At 27.6% G+C, this 17879-nt stretch overlaps 1 long non-coding RNA gene across 2 annotated transcripts; it reads left to right on the top strand.

Moving 5' to 3' along the window:
* The first annotated feature begins 3091 nt into the window (after positions 1-3091).
* On the top strand, positions 3092-16909 carry LOC105135971 (uncharacterized). Of its 2 annotated transcripts, none has more exons than XR_844285.1 (4): positions 3092-3361; positions 3528-3674; positions 16241-16244; positions 16899-16909. It is a non-coding gene; the product is annotated as an uncharacterized LOC105135971 (long non-coding RNA). The 2 variants fall into 2 exon arrangements; XR_844284.1 differs by lacking the exon at positions 16241-16244 and adding an exon at positions 15719-15725.
* The last annotated feature ends 970 nt before the right edge of the window (positions 16910-17879 follow it).

Below are 17879 nucleotides of genomic sequence, written 5' to 3'. Positions count from 1 at the left end.
TCTTTATTAGTATTACTACTACTACTACTACTACTACTACTACTATTAGTACTATTACTATTATTATTATTACTACTACTAATACTATTGTTGTTGTTGTTGTTATAGTATTGATGTTATTTATAATTTATATAATTAACCTCCTTATAGTTCAACCCCGGTCTTGCTGGGTTATTTATTACTTCGACACTTCTATACTTGGAAGAAAATATCAATCTTTTGATCGTGTCAAGTTACGACTAAACCAATTTAGGGAAATGATCAGACCATTTTTGAAAATTGATCATGCTGTTTTATAAATCTTCTTTAAAATTAATGAAGTTCAAATGAAGTCTGAACTTACAACAAATCAATAAATTAAATGAAATATTATATATTCATAAATTGTTAAACACAAATCAACTTAAAGTAAAACAAACTTACATTGAAAAATCATCCTTTTAATATACCTCGTACTTGCAAATGTATGGATTCTATTATGAAGGGATATTGCCTCTACTTGGTGAAACTGTATTCGAAGAGGCAATATCGTGAGTTGACAAATGTTTCTTTTTTAGTCAACATCTAATGAAACATTGTTGTTATTATTGCTGCTAGAAGAATTAGTTGCTATCATGTGCTCATGGTGTGTAGTTGATTTTTTCCTATACATTTTCACAAATTTGATGAATATTTACAAAAAAAAAAAATTAAAAAAAAAAACATTGTCAGCACCTTCCCTGTACTGAAAACTACCAAGAATTTCTAATCCTGCAAATATACAACATATATATCATAAAATAGCTGATTTTATTTTATTTCTAACAACAATTTTGGTTTTGTTTTCATCATGATATATTTTTAATAATTAAATTTAATTCTATATAAATGCCAAAAAGATTTTCCAAAACTTGCCTATCATCACAAGAGGATTCATTGTTGATGACTTGGTACAAGGGGCCATTAAACAGGCAGTTATCGATCCATCCAAGAATCAATTAGTCAATGTGCAGTGAAGTATTTGCCGCATGGTCGGCGTGTGACACACCACCGTCACCGAAGGTTGGTGCCAGATGTGCACCTAATTTTGCACATAACCATGATGGCCATCAGCACGCAGAATCAGAATGACTTGTGCTTTGCATAAAAGATGATTATTGGAGGCTATCTTGATACAGATATCAGGTGAATGAGCATTAGAAAGTGAAAACTCGATAGAATGAGAGGTGGACACACATGCGGGATGGAAGAACTCGATAGAAAGGATTTGAATTCGTAATTTCCTTGCAAATACAATATACTCACTACAGCTATACTGGAGCCCTATTGGTATTATATAAGATATACTTGGATCCATAATACAATTATGAGTCTTTTTACCTCCAAACACTAGTTCTTATTCGCTTTAGTTTGGTATTAGAGTAAAAAGTGGCAGCACCTCTTATGGAGATGCTAATTATTAGACAAAATATCCTTTATAAATATTCTAAATCATAGGGATGGCACTGAAATTCTACGTAAAACATAAGAGCCACAATGAACTTACACAGTGAACTAATTATTAAGACACGGGGTTGTAATGAATAATCTTAGATTGTCGCTTGCAATCCTTTCCTTGGCTCTATGCGCTCATGTGATCAATCCGGATTCCACAAACGAGAAGATAAAAAGGGAACAGCTTAAGCAAGTAGTAGACAAGAATTTGACAGAATATATTGCTTCAGTTCCCAGATTGAGAGGGAGATGTCAAGCAGAAATGGACAAAGAAAACCGAATGCCAGGATGGACTTGTAAAATTGAAATATCAGGAAACAAAGAGACAATGAAGGGATCCCTATGACCCTCAGAGAAGGAGCGTAGCCCTAGCATACATTTCGAACAAGACAAGTATGAGTGATTTCAGGAAAGGTAGAGCTACTGGCATCCAATATCCATGCGCCTTCTAGTCCTTTGTGCAGCCTATGAATAGTTTATATATGTTTATGCATGCCATTATGTGAAGAATAAGAATTTGTTAAATGGGCAGGGCTTGTCATAATGGAGGCACCAGACAGCAGGCACCTTGTGTTTGGCTTGTTCTAACCAAAGAGAATGAACCTTAACATTATACAATCCACTTTTCTTATCCAACAGTTATGCCGGTGGCTTTACTCTTGAAATTATAAACAATTTACTTCTTTTGTTACAAAATCAATTAAAATATAGATCTTGCTAAGAATAAAAGCATCACATCACTTGGAAAAAGAAATCACGAGCTAGCTATGTTATACATAGATGGGGCTCGCTCACCACACCTAATCCATACTTTCAAAAGCTTTCGAGTTAGATAATGTGCTGGGCAATCAATCTAATACGAGCAGTGTCATGATCAAGACCTGGTCTTGCAACACACACAATTTCCCAGCTGTGGCTCATACGAATGCTGCAGAAAATTAAAATACTGGTAAAACAATTTCACCTCGACTAAAAGAGTAAGAATTGTCCAGGCAGCTGGATTTGTTTTAAGTGGAAAGGCTGTTAATGCTATCAAGCTTGGTGACCCCAGAAGTACGAAAGAAAGATAAAAGAATATAAAACACCAGCTGGTACACAGTGTCAGAGCATGTGACCTCCGGGCACTAGCAAGATGGGGGAAACAAAGTGAAGCCGAACGAGAGGCCCGTGAACACTGCATATATGCATTGACTGAATCTGACTAGCAACTGAGCACAATTCCCACATCCATTCCATGCAAGAATTCGGATTCAGAAATGGATGTGCACTTTTTACCAATCTTGATAATTTTTTTTATTTAAGAGCTTTTTTTAGTTAATTTTCTTCTTCATTGGAGCCCACGCCTTTCCACTAATATATTCCCAAAGCAGATACTTTGTCCCGAAATTGGTGTCTTGAAGTTCTTTGTCAATCCCAATCCTATTTATTCTCCCTTATATTTTAGTAATCTTGGACATGCAGTTTCGAAAAATAATGAGAATTAGAGGCAAGAAAAGAAAAAACCAACGTCAAATTTTGGCCCACGTTCTTAAGACTATGGAGAATCATCTCAAAAAATAATATTTTTTGTTTAATAATGAGAACTGGGATGGCAATATTTAGCCCTTGTAATTGGCGTTTTATTTCTTTTACCGATTCACTTATTGATTCGTTTCCCAATTTCATGTGAGAGAAGAACATAAATAGCATAGCTAGCTTGACAATCCGAGATCCTAAACACATCCCCTCAACATCTCCATTCCTGCTATAAAAGTCAAGCTGCTGTATGTTACTGGACATATAATAAACACGGAGAGAGAGAGAGAGAGAGATGGTGGTTAGGCTGCAAAGGAGAGCAGCAATGCACAATATGCGTCACTATCTACGAACCCTCTCCCGCTCCAAATCTGTAATAAGCAAAACCAGTTTTCTCTTCTTTCTACTGCATTGTCAAGAAAAAGAAAAAGAAAAACTCAAAGACTTGCTTTTCTTTAGCGTTAGAAACAACAGTCTAAGAATACCAATTCATTATTTTGCCACAAAGCTCCCTGACTCTATATCTGTTTCTTATGAAGGTGAAAAGGAAGTATGTCATCATGGATGCTCTACTATGCATTTACAAGCTCAAGCTCAAATTGGAGGCAATCAAAAGGGAACTCGCAAACTTAATTGCTGTAAAAAGAGAATACTTGAGCCTAATGAAGGAACTCCAGTTCCCTAAGGTCAGCTCTCCACCCCCACACATATTCCCATTTGCAAAAGATTTTAGATTTGAACCTGAAAATAAATTTAAAAGAGAAAAAGAGGATAAAAGGTTACCTTTAAAATGCACTTAAATTTATTTTTTTTAAAATAAAAAAAAATCTTAAAATGGTTGAATCTTTTTGCAAAAAGCAAAGGCATTGGACAAGGATATGGAACACGAGTCTCATTTAGAAGCCCTCTCCCTCCATTGGCCCATAACGTTTCTAATTTAGGCTCAGAAACTTTAAGGTAACAACTGAACGAAGGAAGAAGTGCCTTCCAAAAGTCCGATTGGAGAACACACTGTTGGAATTATATTTGATTTCTATATTACTGATTTTTTTTTTAATATGATTGCTCCATTCTCTTTTTTATTTAATTGGTCTCTGTGTCGAATTATTCTAGAAATTCTTTTAATGTGGTCCCTTTGTTCATCCTCTTCTAAATTTTTCTTTAATTCTTGATAAAGTTGTATAAAAACAGGACATTTTTTTTAAAAAAATTATATGGATGTTGGTGAAAATAATATTAAAAAAACTAAGTATAAATAATACAAAATTTTACCAAATAAGATTACCACATAAAAAAATTAATTATTAAATATTTCTTTTCAAATAGTTTATTTTTTAAAAGGGATTACAACTCCTCAACTAAATCTACAAACAGACCTATATAAATTAGAAAACTAAAATAATAAAAATCATAAATAACCATATAAATTAGAAAACTAAAAACTAAAATAATAAAAATCATAAATAAACTAAAAAATATAAAAATATAAAATTAGTTTGAATATCATCTTTTAAGTCTAATTTAGAGTTTTTTCTAACCTCAGCTAACGAATTGGTCTATAATTGAATAAAAAATTAAGAGTTTCTTCTTCTTCTTTTTTCAAACAAGCACATTATGCAACCTAAACCTTTTATTAAGGGATGTCTTATTTCATTGGTACATTAAGATCCCTGCAACACTGTCCATATACCTTAATTGTGAAAGATTGACAACTGATTGATTAATACCAGTTACATCTGATGTATTAACATTGACAAGACAAAATCAGTAAATCAATAGAAAACAAATTAGGATAAAATACGATTTTGAGATCTTGGATTTGTTTGAAGTTGCCAAATTAAATTGTTTGGTAAATTAGACTCTATGGTGGTTGTAGGTAAACAATTCAATTTAATTGTTCTCAATTCGTAACAAACATCGAAAAACTTGTTCATGTGGAAATTAATAGTCATATGTCACACAATTCTGGCTAGAATGCCTTGTTCTTATTAAAAAATAAATTTTCAAAAATTACAAAAATAAAACATTTCAAAATAGAAAAGTATTTTCTAAAATAAAAGCCCCCTATGAATTTTATTCATTTGAAGTTTTTTAATTTTTTTTTTAATTAGGGCAGTGTATTTGAATCAAAATTGTGTCATTTGACTAATATATTTTCAATATCAGCAAGTCATTTTATGTTTGTTAAGAATTAAGAAAATCTGGAGTGAATGGTCTAAATGTAATGAATATGGAATCGAAATAGTCAGGCTACCTGTGCATGGTTTAATTTGCATATTTATAAAACAAGCATGATGTCTGGAAATAGGATTATTTTTTTTTTTTAAATAAGTTAATAGTATACCAAATATGGTTCAACTCAATTCCATTTTATTTTGGTTATACTAGTTATTGGGTCGGATAATTGTTTTGGCAAAAAAATAAATATACAATTTTTTTAAATATATTTTTTTAATTCAAATTATAAATTAAAACATTTATACATGCATTTAATTAAATACATAAAAATCATTTGTGCTAATAAATATAAAAATCAAAGTGTTAACACGTTAATTCAACTTGTTTCATTGCAAGTTAAAGAGTTTTTTTCTAATGCAAAAAATTTATGTGCAGGTATTATTAGCGTGTTTTTTGACATTGAGTAAAAAATATAATTGTAAATCAAAAAGATAATGCTTACATATACTAAATTATAGTAAAAATCATATGTATTAATAAAAACATATAAGATCTCAAACTAATTTCTCATATAGCAGAAAAATAAAATAATGTTATAATTATTATAGTAAAATATTTTTTTTTAGGGGATGTTTGAGAGTATGGTGATTGTCATTTTTCAAAGTACTTTTCGTCTGAAATACATTAAAATAATTTTTTTTTATAAAATTTATTTTTGATATCAATACATCAAAATGATCTGAAAATATATAAAAAATAATTTTATTCCAAAAAAATTGAATTTTGATAAATCTTTGTTTGCACTACAATCCCAAACAAAAATATTTTTGAAAAAAAAACATGTAAAGAAAAAAATAAAAAACAATTACACAAGAATAAAGATAACAACAACACATGTAAAGAAAAAAAAAATTACACAAGAATAAAGATAACAACAACAAAAAATTGTATAAATATGTCAAAGTGTAAAAAATAGAATATAATATTTTTCCAAAAAAATGTAAAAAGAAAAAAATATTACAAAAAAAAGATAAGAAAACAAATAATAATAAATAGATAAGCGTAAAATAATAAAAATTCCAAGCATAAAAAGAAAAACAATATAAGAAAAACTTATTTAAAAAAAAATTACAATTTTGCTACAAGAATAGTAAAAAAAATTGATAAATTTTATAAATATATCATTTCTACATAAAAATAATATTTTCTTGTAGCATATACACACACACACAATTACATTACATTAAAATTAAAATAAAGAACAATAAAAAAAAAACTAGAATGTGTAGTGGTTCAACGTGGTGTTGTATAGTGGCTTAATAGTAAATGTATTTATTTTTCATTTTGGTCACCAAATATTTATTTCTATATAAAAAAAGTAAATTATGTGGTGAATTAGCGTAGATTTGTGTATTTTAACAGTGAACATTTTGTTTTTGTTACCAAACCTTTATATTATTGCATCATTGCATTTGCTTTTTTGTTCTTTGAGGTGGTAGTTTCTTCTCTTTCCATATTCTTGAGAATTTAAGGTTTGTTCCAAAATTCAGAACTTGATTATATGCAAATTTAATTAGATATAATTTTAATTTATGGCATAAGGAATAAAATCAATGAAAGCTGGCAAAAATGACAATCATAAAAACCTGCATAGTGAATCTCAAGTTCATAAGGAATCAAATCAATGAAAGATGGCAAAAATGACAATCATAGTACCTGCATAGTCAATCTCAAATTCAGGTTAAAAAAGATGTTTCAATCCACACGTTATTCATTGATTTCCTTTATTCTCTTTATTTTTTTAAATTTAATTTTTTAATCTAAAAATTTATTTTATTCATATTTAAATCCCTAAATTTGAGAGAGGGTAGAGAATTAATTGGAAAGTGGTGGAGATAAAAGAAAATCATCAGGTGACCACTTTCTAATAATAAAAAAGACAATTTTAATATCAAAGGATGTTGTTTGACAAGAGAAGTTTCATTTATTTATTTTTTTTATTATTTATTTTTATGGAAATACATAGATTAGGGCTTAGAAATATTTTTTATTCAGATTAATTTTTTTATTTTTTGATTGCTTAAAGATTGATTTAAAACTAAAAAGGATTTATTGAGGTATATAAAATGTTTCTTGAGTGAAAAAAACAACTAAAATGGATTATTAGTCAAATAACTCAAAACTCGACTTTCTAGGCACTAAAAGTGGCTGGAATATGTATAGGCATATTATGTATTGTCTGTTCATTGAGTGACATATCATCTAGTTTATATATCATTTTACATATAAAAACTAAAAAGATCAGGACGGTAAACTTGACTTGGATGCCCTTACATGCCCAACTTTTTTATTGGTTAGGCATATTTGTCCAACTTCATCTAAAGTGTTAGGTTGTTTTTAAATAGTTTTTTATTATTTTATTTTTATAATTTTAATTTATTAAAAAATCATCTCAATCCTATAATTTAAATTATTAGGTAAAATTTTAAAATGTAATTTATATTATTATTTAACATCTCCCTTTAAGTAAATACTCTTTAAATTTAAAACTTGCATATGCTCATTTTATCTTATATTTAATTTTTATTACATAAATAAAGATGGTGAGATTTGATCTTCAAGATTTTGATATCATGTTAAAAAAATTATCTTAACCCAATAATTTAAACTGTTATGTGAGATCTCAAAATATAATTTATATTATTTTTTAACATAATTAAAATTAATTGTAATAAAATAATTGAGATTTTATATCTTAGGATGTTATTTCATTAATACCGTTCAATTTTAACTTAAGTTATTCAATTTTTTTCCCTTAGAAATTTAGTCAAAATTCATTATAATCAAGTAACTAAAATTATATTTAGAACTTGATTCAATTAAAGCCATTCAAACTCACATTTATTTTCATATAAGATTACAACATTGTTTTTATAATAATTACAATTATTTCATTGATTATTATACATTAACCTGCAATACAAAAAAAAATATTAAGTTTATGTTCATGAATATTGAATGAAAATAAAGTTTATATTTTTATTGTAAATTTTTTTATTAATTTTGCCAGAGTTATCATTCCTTTTTTTTCCCTTCAATTGCGTGCAAAATAGTAAGATATAATTATCTCTCTCTCTCTCTCTCTCACACACACACACACACATATATATATATATATAACTTGTTTTCCATATCAGGCATTTCATTTAAAAAACAATGTTTTTAATAAAAATAAATATTTTTAATTTCATCATTTTTTAACACTTCTCTTAATTTTCATTATTTATCATGTTATAAGTTTTGAGAAGTATTAGATGATAAATATGCGCTAGATTTTATGAAATCAAACTTTAATTTGTGTTCAAAATCAAAAGTTCAAGAATAAAAATCAAATTTGATAATAAATAAAAGAAATACCTTGTTTATATTTGGCATGAAAAACTTCAATTTGATCTCTATAATTTTACTTTTTCTATATTTTAGTCTTTATTGTTTTGGACATTCACAAAAAAAAAGAGAGAGAAAGTCACTAAAAATTTTTTTTTTAAAAAAAAATTCTTGGATGACCACATTTTATTGGTGAAATTGTTTTTTTATATATCAATGAGTTTGTTTTTTTTATAGTGCATTTAGTTTTTTTATTCATTTGATTTTTAATATTTTTAATATCTTTGTGTCAAGGTGTTTTAGAATTGAGAATTAGAATATTAAGGTTTTATTATTTTTGTTTTAGATATTTTCAGGAAAAAAATAAGTTAAAATTTAGACTTTTAAAGTCTAAAAACTGAGACAGACATTGATTTTTCAATCACTTTCGGTGCTTGAAAATCTATCAAGTTTGCAATATGCGTGCTCCCTATAAATAAATAAATAAAAAATTTGGAATGTGCGCTCTCTAGGAAGAAGGAAAAAAAAAAGGCATTAAGGGTGGACCTAGTATATTTGTCCAGCTTCATCTAAAGTGTTAGGCTGTTTTTAAATAGCTTTTTATTATTTTATTTTTTTAATTTTAATTTATTAAAAGATCATCTTAACCCTATAATTTAAGTTATTAGATAAAGTTCTAAAATGTAATTTATATTATTATTTAACACCTTCCTTTAAGTAAATGATCTTTAAACTTAAAACTTACATATATTTATTTTACCTTATACTTAATTTTTATTAGATAAATAAAGATGGTGAGATTTGATCTTCAAGGTTTTGATATCATGTTAAAAAAATTATCTTAACCTAATAGTTTAAACTGTTATGTGAGATCTCAAAATATGATTTATATTATTCTTTAACATAATTAAAATTAATTGTAATAAAATAATTGAGATTTTATACCTTAGGATGTTATTTCATTAATACCGTTCAATTTTAACTTAAGTTATTCAATTTTTTTCCCCTAGAAATTTAGTCAAAATTCATTATAATCAAGTAACTAAAATTATATTTAGAACTTGATTCAATTAAAGCCATTCAAACTCACATTTATTTTCATATAAGATTACAACATTGTTTTTATAATAATTACAATTATTTCATTGATTATTATACATTAACCTGCAATACAAAAAAAAATATTAAGTTTATGTTCATGAATATTGAATGAAAATAAAGTTTATATTTTTATTGTAAATTTTTTTATTAATTTTGTCAGAGTTATCATTCCTTTTTCTTTCCTTCAATTGCGTGCAAAATAGTGAGATATGATTATTACACACACACACACACATATATATATATATATATATATATATATATAACTTGTTTTCCATATCAGGTATTTCATTTAAAAAATAATATTTTTAATAAAAATAATTTTTTTAATTTCATCATTTTTAGTTTAATTTATCAATATTTTTTTATAAAGTAGTTGTATTTGTATGACATATTTATTATAATAAAAAAATAATTGTTATTAGCAATGATAATTTTCCTTTTAAGATAAAACAAATAAAAATATAATGATGTTAAGAAATGAAAAAAAACGCTTGAAACCACTTTTAGAACTTAAATGGTAACATAATAGATAATATATTTTAAAAAAAAACTATTAAACGATGGTATATTAGACTAATTCATGTAAATCATGATTAATCTATGAAATTTGAATCATGAAATTATAATAAAATTATAAAAATTATATCAAAATAAATAAAAAAATCAAATTATAATAAACCAAATAATAAAGGTCATATATATAAAACAAATATTTAAAAAAATCAAAGAAGTGACTTGAGTAAACTAATATTAATCATTGTCATAACTCTATGAGCTAGACTAATTTTTTCTAAACATTATTAGATTAGTCTTAACATTCTTTTTTTTTTTAGGTAGCACGTGTGATCCATTTATCTCCGATGCGAGACTAAAAGTTCTTTTTGTTCTTTATTTCTTTTCTCTTTCTAGAAATTCATGACTGACCCTCCAAATTTACTGATAAGCCATTCAAGTGTTTTTTTTTATATTTGATTATTTTAATTAATTTTTAAAATTAATTTTTTTCAATTTCATCCTTGAAATTTTTATCATGTTTGATTTAAATCTTATTCTTTTGAGTATTGTTATTTATTTATTTAATATAGTTTTAAAATTTAATTTTTTTTCAATTTGACTCTCTATTTATTTTCTTTCAAATTTGGTGCTCAATATTTTTATTGATATTTTTTTCTTTGGTAAAATTTTTAAATTGAAATTTTTTTCTAATTTTATCCTTCAAAATTAAATTAGTTAAAAATTGAAGTTCTCAATTAAACATAGAGCTATGATTTCACTGGTTGTGAATTTAAAATATTAACTCATATTTAGAAGATTAGATCAATTATTGTTGGTTGAAATAGTAAATTTACCATTTTGTTCTTCAAAATATTTCACACTTACTCCCGGATTGAAAAGTTTTGAATTAATCAAGGTTGCTATTGCTTTTTTAAAACTCTTTTACATGATTAAGTTACCAGAATACCCTTAAAATCAAAACAACACTTAACTTGGGTTTAGAGCTTTTTTTTTAATTAAAATTTCACTCTTCAAAGCATATTAAAATTACTCCATTACCTTTAAAATAAAAAATTTAAAAGCTTGATATTAGAAGTTTATTCATAATCTCATATCAGTTTTTTCTGTTATAATTATTTGATCTTTTAATCAATCCCAATAATAATTAAAACTTTTTTCGATGTGCTGGGGCGCAACTATTAGAGTAAATCGCATATGTGATAGAGTAACTATCTCATGCAACATAGTTATCAACAACTTTTTTTATTTTTTATTTATCAAAATACCACATTTCCCAAAGAATCAAATAATCATTATAAAAATATTAATAAGCCCAATGTAGTTAATTTTTAGGATTTTTTATTTTAAAAACAATATTACACTGTGCTTAAAAAGGTAAAATATTAAAAAAGCTTCTAGACCATAGGTAAGTGTTTTTTTATGTTAAGAGAAATCAAGTAATTTTGTTGTGAAAAAACTTTTTGAAAAGAATAAGATGTATCTAAAATAATTCAAAAATTATAAATGAACCATTTTAACCTTTGAAGACTAGTTATTTGTGTTTTTTTTTGGGAAAAACTATGAATTCACTTTTTCAATCCACAATGATTCATAACTTGTGTACAATAGTTTTTCCATGCGAAATAGGTTTTATTAATAAGAGTTAATAACTTTGTTTTATTTACCCGTTCATATATTTTTTTTAAATTTATTTCATAAGAATAATCAATACATTTTTTTAATTAAAAATATATATATAATACATGAAACACATTTATAATACAATTGTTTCTTTCTTTCTTTTACATTAGAAATTAACATGAAGTCCTAGAATGGGAAATTCAAGTTTATGCATTATGGTCCATGACCATCCCTAATGGAGCCACTTGCAAAATATTAATAGCACTATTTTTTTAAAAAAAAAACCTATTGCTATCAGTTTTTTAAAAAAAAAAAAACCTATTGCTATCAGTTTTTTTTTTTGTTGGAATATGATGAGCAAATTATTTTTTATCTTATCTTTTATTCTCTGACGACTTTTTCTCTAATCTTTCACAACTCATAAGGACAAAAATTAAAGGAATAAGGATCCATGTATAAAAATCTAAAATTAAAAGGAATAAAGAGCATATATGAAGAATTTTGGGATGAAAAAGAGGTTTTTTCTATGAAAAAAATAAAAAACAAACGTTGTTAGTTTTTTATTTCATTTTGATTTTGATTTTTATTTTTTATAGTATAAATTCAAATTTTACTTAACTAAAGTGGTCTCCAATCCAACTTTGAAGTATACAAAAACACCTTAAATTTCTAAGAATGTGTAAAGAAAATAAAATCTTACAAAAATAGATGAAATTGAGAGAAATAAAATTTAAGAATCAAAATAAGAAATAAGAAAGGACAATGAACAGTTCCATTCATAGAAAATTACAAGAGAAGGCACAATAATGTACAGGGAAAGGCTTTTTATTTATTTATTTTTATTTTTTTAGGGTGTTACTGTAAGAATTAACCTGGTCTATTTAACATTTTTGTTTCTCTATCGCAGTCAAGGGAGTCGAACACCTTAATTAGTTCTATGCAATTAGTCTATTAAGCACGATGTGGCATCTTTCTGATGAAACGGTGCCACTTTAAAAAAGTCTATATGATTGAAATGGACGTTCCACTTAAAGCGGCAACGTTGGGATTGATTTTAATTATTTTTTTCCGTCTCTGAGAGAGTCTTTAACGCCATATAATTATTATAGAAATCTCGTCCTTTTCAATGAAAATGTGACCGAACGCAAATTCCAAACGTATGTGACAGCTATATAATATCTTTAATGCACTAGACCAAAAAATATTTACAACCATATAATATAAAGTTAATTTATTTTTCCTTTTAGAATAATATGAGTGCTCTGTCAACCATATAATATAAAATTGAAATTTTCTTTTTTAAAAATAAATTAAAAATTTTATTGGTTAAATTATCTCTTAAAATTAAATTAAATTTACTACTATTATAACACGTGGAAAATAGCTCTTTAACCCATTGGAATTGTCAAAGCAAACTGTACTCACCATGATTGGCCGACAGATTTCTTAGTATTCTTTCCGTCTTGTAACAAATAGCAAATGCATGAATTCTTAAGAATAAAAAAATTTGAAAATATAAATAAATTTAAATTCTTATTTTGGATGATTTTGTAAAATAATAAAATATAATAATAAAAGTATCTCTAACCTCCATCACAGAGAGTTTCTATGTAGAGAATAACATCAAAATTACGCTCGGCAAACCCTAGATGACATAGTATTATTACCTTTTTTTTTGTAGGAAAAGTGAAGAAGATTATATATTGCTTAACATCTGGATAATTCCAAATTTCTTTTTTAAATTCAAGATGAAATGCTTCAAGTTTATTTTATCCGTTCCGTTCTGGATAAAATTATAAAAATTTTGTAACATTTTCCTACGATTAAATAAAGGAGCACCAACTTGAACCTTATTTTGAAAGACATCCATCATTTTTACAAGATCTTTGGCATGAACCGCTTCAGGAAATGAAGTTGCTGTGATGGCAAAGAGAAGGAGAGCACTAGAAATATAGTAATCTTCATTGCTTAATATAACTACTAGTTATCATAACATTGTGCTATTTTGTTAATATATTTACAGGGAGCAAGCATTTGGACTATCAGTTATACTTATAATGAATTCAAAATTTTGGAAACTTAATCATTTGAATTATCAAATTATTATGAAAATTTATGCTTACCAACATTACTAACGATTTAAATCACATTGTACATATGCATTTTGGTGGTGGTGTTTGCTAAGTTGTGTGGCCAATAACAATTTAATAAAAATTCTAACAACCATTACCAGATAGATTTAACAATTTTACCAACAAAAAATTATGTTGGTATTTATACCAGCAATTCATTGGTACACATGTTACCGACACGTTCAGGGACAAAAATAGTCTATTGCAAAAACTCTTGTCGGTAATTTATAGATTGTTGATGAGTCTATCGATAACAAATATACTAATGGATTTACAGACAAACAAAGCAACCATAAAAAAGTATCATCTTTATCTCGTTGGTATATCCATCAATAAAAATAACATCTCATCGATAGAATACCACTTGTAATTCCATTGATGCGTTAATAGTAGTAGTGAAATGTATAGTAATTCATTTTTAACTTTCTGGAATATACCAACAAAGTTGTCTCATACGTAACCTCGTTAGTAATATTTTAAAATTATTAAAAAATAACATATTGAATATAAGTAAAAAAATAATTAAAATAAATTTATTTTATTATTTTAAAATAAGTTAGTATAAAAATAAAATATTTATTATAAATTTAAACATTTGGACATTCAAATACAATAAATCTAAAATAAAGGCGATACTAGAAGAGAAAAAGATTGGTCGTCACTGGAACCATCGGGTCAATTAGAGGGTGCACATGAACCACTCATTTATGATTTCATCTCTATTATCAATTGGAGAAGTTCTTTATAACTAACAGTGAATTGTTTATATTTATCATTAAAATGAGTCGTTCGATCTTGTATCTGTTGGTTTAACATCACCCCGTGAACTTTAGAATTTGAACACTTGGAATTGATTGCGAGCATTTAACAGTCAAAGCACTACTGACCATTTGTAAGTTCTCAGTTGTAGTGTTAATTTATATATTCTATTTCTATTTTAATTGAGCTTATTGGAGAATTCTATCTCCAACTATAAATCTGAATCAAGATTCGGATGGATCAAATGATCATTCCTATAATATATATCCTAAAAAAATTCATTAATCTTAAAAAAATAATAACTTAAGAAAACAACAATAAATATGTGAAAAATAAACAAAAACATGAGGGGAAAAAATACTTTGCAAGCTGCTAAAAAATCAACTGAAAAGGTGACGCTGCATGTATCCAAGCATCAACATGTTCTGTGGCGCGTGGACTAGGTGGCATGCATCGATGTCTGAAAGAAATGGACTAACGCATTTGTGGGTGAACTAATCTTGCCTACTTATTGATGAAGGCCATTATATTCATTGTTAACCAATGAGAGAGATTTATAAATGTTTTTCCTCGCGTTAGTTTGCTTATTTTCTCTCCTTATTTACCGAGCTAGTGGTGGTTATTGGGCACACAGCTATTATTAGGTTGAGTAATGGCGGCTAATAGATGTTTATGGGAGGGTTGTTCCTTAGATTGTTAACTGGAGTTTCTGGTATGGAGATGGCATGATTTGAGTGGTGTTTCAGGGTTTTTTGTTACTCGAGTTTGGGTTGGTGCATGAGTGGTTTTGCTGGTGGTGTTTGCTAAGTTGTGTGGCCAAATTTTGGCTTCTCATGAGGAGGTTTTATGGATGGCATTTTGGGGGTTTTGGTGGCTTTTTTTTATTGTTATTGGCTGTTGCTGATGGCGCGTTCGGTGGTAGCATTAAGGGTTCAGGTGGCCATTGTGGTTAATATCGGTGGTGGTTAAGGGGCCAGAGCTAATAGTTGAGGTGCGTTTCAGGAGGGCTAGTGGTGGTGTTTTTGAATAGGGAGATGGAAGGTCGTTTTAATGATTAGGAGAGGTTTTGGAGATGGATAACTTATATATTATTTTATTTGACTCCTAGTTAGTCATTGATGAAACCGTTGAATCATTAGTATTAAAATAAAAATATATTTTGCTAGACATGATCAAACATAAATAAAATAATTTATTAAAATAGCAAGTGGATAATTTTAAGAGTCAGAGGTATCAATTTGATTTGATTTTTTTTTTTTACCAGTCAGATCAATAATTGCACCACTAGTCTCACCAATCGGGTTTCAATGTGTTTGATGGGGATTTTACCGAGGACTTACAAGAATACACGTTTGAATGTGTACGGCATCATAGCAATAGTTTATTTTTAAAAAAAATATAAAATATGATATATTTTTATTAAAATATGAAAAAATAAGGAATTTTTGTGTTTTTTATTAGTGAAAATTTTGAAAGAGAGTCGTTATGTAGTATTCTGATCACTAGAAATTCTACCTAGTCTCAAAAATCGAGTATAGAAACTGTTTGTATAAAAGGAAGGTAATAGCACTCCAAATACGTCCTATCTAAGATAGGCTGTATTATTTTGTCTGATAAAATCTAAAGTTGTATTGTAGTTTTTAATTGTTGGTCTGTTTAAGGTTTAAGAAAAGTTCTTCTCTATAAAGAGATCCTTATCTTAATACGGTAAAACTTAATCGTTTTATTGTCAGGAAAAGAATTAAATATCCAAAATATGCATTATGTGTACTGTCATAACCTGGATACTAAGAGACAAACAAAATAAAATGTTTGTTGTTTTTGAAATTTTGGCTAATGTTCTTTTAACTTTAATAAACTGGTTATTAAAGCCAAAATATATGCTAAAACATTGTTTTTTAGTGTACGAAAAATAAAATATGATTTTTTAGCTTTGAGATACTTGGTCGAATGCACAAAAATATTTTTTTTTGTATTTTTGGAAGTTTTGATGACAACCAAGTATTTTAATACCGGAGTTATACGTTTACGACATAAAAGTACTGCCTGATATTAATCAAAATAACAAAAAAATACATGAAAAAATTATAAAAATTCTAAAATAAATATTTGAAAAAAAAACATTAATGGGCTGATCAAGCCCAAATACATGGGCTGAGCTCGGCCTAGCCAGTGTGAATAATGTCCTCCACTGTTCACATGCTATGTGAATAGTGGAGGTGTAGTAGGAACGAAGCAGGAAAAAGAAAAGGGGGAGAAGGGCTGACCTATGGTTATTGCAAGTTTTGGATGTGCTACTGAAGGCGACAGGTGGCAGCGCTGGTGGTCAGCGGTGCTGTTTTTTCTTCTCTCTCTCTTTTCTGTTTTACATTCTTTTTATGCTTTTTTCTCTCTTTTTTTTTTGGCTTCCCCCCTCTCTTTTCTCCTCTGTTCTATCTCTCTTGGTTTGTTCCCTCTCGATCTCAGTTTTTTCTCCTTTTTGTTCTTGGTCTCTCCCTTGTATTTATAAGGAAACAAGGGGGAGAGAGGCAGGAGGCGCCTACTATGCAACAGCCTCTCCATCATCCATCTAACACGTGGAAAGTGGTCGACATCTTTTTGGAAGAGAGTTAGCGGTGGAATAGAAGAAAAAGTCTTCTTCTTCTTCCCCTGCTTCGCGCGTCCAAGGAAAGAAGAAGACATAGGTGCCGTTCAAAACGGTACTATTTCAAGCTTTCTCTGTCTTTTTTTTTTAAGTGAACAGTGTATGAAACAGTGCCGTTTTATTTAAATGAAAAGGCAGCAAAAATGTGTCAATTTTTATATTGGTTCTCAATTTGTAATTTGCTCAATCAAGTCCTAAATTGTAATTTTAATTTAAAAATCAATGCAATTGCATCCCTGCCAAAAATCCAACAGCGGCCTTGAAGTTGGCCACCTTTTTCACTTTGATCCTTAGTCTTGAAATTATGCAATTTGACCCTCATTTGACCAATAAACTTTTAATTTCTTCAATTGAGCCCTTGACCGGTTTAATTCCAACCCCTATACTTACGCAACCTTTTCCATTTTTGTCCTTAGTTTTGAATTTCTTCAATTAAATTTTTAATTGGCCATCAAACTTCAATTTTATGCAATTAAGCCCCTGATTTGACCAAATTAACTTTTAAAAATTATAATTTGATCCCAGAACTTTAATTTCTTCCAATTAAAGCC

This window comes from Populus euphratica, unplaced genomic scaffold (genome assembly GCF_000495115.2).
Source record: "Populus euphratica unplaced genomic scaffold, PopEup_1.0 scaffold56.1, whole genome shotgun sequence".
NCBI classification, from domain to species: Eukaryota; Viridiplantae; Streptophyta; class Magnoliopsida; order Malpighiales; family Salicaceae; genus Populus; species Populus euphratica.
This window is presented reverse-complemented; position numbering and strand designations above follow the sequence as displayed.